The sequence below is a fragment of the Palaemon carinicauda genome, chromosome 12 (assembly GCF_036898095.1).
Source record: "Palaemon carinicauda isolate YSFRI2023 chromosome 12, ASM3689809v2, whole genome shotgun sequence".
NCBI classification, from domain to species: domain Eukaryota; kingdom Metazoa; phylum Arthropoda; class Malacostraca; order Decapoda; family Palaemonidae; genus Palaemon; species Palaemon carinicauda.
In genome coordinates, this window is record NC_090736.1 from 52,958,778 (window position 1) to 52,961,277 (window position 2,500).

A 2,500-nucleotide genomic window follows, 5' to 3' on the forward strand; every position below is an offset into this window, starting at 1 on the left:
GCTCCATGAATTCTAATGATTTAAATTGTCAATAGAAGGCTGGAAATCTTATGGAGATGAAATGTTCCAAGTAACTGAAAGGACTTACCTTATAACTATGACTCCTCGTTAAGGATCTGCAGTTCCTTACCCTTCCTTGCAATTCGATTTCTTGCTATCAGTGACACGTCCCAAATCATCAATGAATCATCACCGCAGAGACAAGAGACAACTTTAACATCCATTGCAGAGCGAATGTTTAAATGGGCGAGGTATACACAATATAGCCATTGTTTGCAAATGCCAGCCTATTGACAACCAGATCCCAATAGCTGTTGCTGATCATTGTTTGCTCCTCTGAGCTGAGCTTTGGCCGATTGTTGACATTTAAGACAATGGTGTCGAGGGAGACGGAATCCATCGTTAGCCGGAACACTGTCTTTGATTCTACCTGTTTTGGTAAAAGGAGTTTCTCTTGCAGACAAAAGTAGATATGGGCTATATTGATCTCATACTCGATACTTCTTGGACAAAAAAAGTATTTCTTGGAGCATATGCTATGAATATATATATATATATATATATATATATATATATATATATATATATATATATATATATATATATATATATATATATATATGTGTGTGTGTGTGTGTGTGTGTGTGTGTGTGTTTGTATACATGTATATATATTCATATATATATATATATATATATATATATATATATATATGTGTGTGTGTGTGTGTATATATATATGTATATATATGCATATATGTATATATATATTTATACATTATATATATTATGTATATATGTATATATATGTATATATGTGTATATATGTATACATATGTATTTATGTATACTTATATATATATATATATATATATATATATATATATATATATATATATATATATATATATAGTGTAATTTTTTATGTAATTTCAGGCGATTTGATTTCCAAATTCTGCTTAACCTAGCCATTACCTGATTTGCATTTTTCAATCTTTCAGTAAACTCTAATTTATCTTGAGCCCAACCTCCTGTGATATTTCATGCATTCTGGTAAGCAAGCATTGCATATGCTGTCTATATATATATATATATATATATATATATATATATATATATATATATATATATATTTTGTCACTATGCTGGAGGAAGGATCAGAAAAACGAAATTCTTGGACTAGCGCTTTCGTATTGTCATACCTCTTCAGGTCCAATTAATACAAAGTTAAGAATAGGATCAAAGTCACCTTTTGCGACAGCAGTAAACAAGAAATAATGCAGTAACATAAAAAATTAGTACACAGCTAGTTTAAAATTATAGCTAGTTTAAAAAATCAGTGAGTTTAAAAAATACAGCTAGTTTAAAAATGACAATTGTTTAAATACATTGTTTATAAGAAGTTCATCAAGTTTATACATTCCTGGGCTATTGTTGATCAATTTTACACGTTTTTTCTTTATGAAACATGATTCTATGATATTGCGTTTTGATATGTCCTTACAATATAAAATTCCTTACAATATAAAATTTCTTTTGTCCCTTTCCAATTAATAGTGTGATTATGGTTATTCAACACAGATATAATGTTCGAACAGGAAACCAAACAAGTAGTTTGTTTCAGCATATAAATAACCATAATCACACTATTAATTGGAAAAGGATTTAGCGTTATAAAGCTTCATCTGTGGTGGATGATAGGGGAGGGTGGGCTGTGGCACTCTAGCAGTACCAGCCGAAATCGGTCGAGTCCCTTGTCAGGCTGAGAGGAACGTAGAGAGGAGAGGACCCCTTTTTTGTTTCATTTGTTTGATGTCGGCTTCCCCCCAAAATTGGGGGAAATGCTTTGGTATATGTATGTGTGTAAAAATATGTATAAATATATGTACTGTATGTATATATATATATATATATATATATATATATATGTATTTATATATATATATATATATATATATATATATATATATATATATATATATATATATATACATATATATATATATATATATATATATATATATATATATATATATATATATATATATATGTGTGTGTATTTATATATGTATATATATAAATATGTATAGCCTATATATGTATATGTATATTTGTATTATTGTTATTGTTATTATTACTTGCCAAGCTACAACCCTAGTTGGAAAAGTAGGATGCTATAAGCCCAGGTGCTCCAACAGGAAATATAGTCTAGTGAGGAAAGGAAAATAGGAAAAATAAAGTACTTTAAGAAGAGTAACATTGAAGTAAATATCTCCTATATAAACTATATAAACTTCAATAAAACAAGAGGAAGAGAAATTAGATAGAATAATGTGCCCAAGTGTATCCTTAAGTTAGAGAACTCTAACCCAAGACAGTGAAAGACCATGGTACAGAGGCTATGGCACTACCCAAGACTAGAGAAAAATGGTTGTATTTTTGAGTGTCCTTCTTCTAGAAGAGTTGCTTACCATAGCTAGAGAGTCTCTTCTATCCTTACA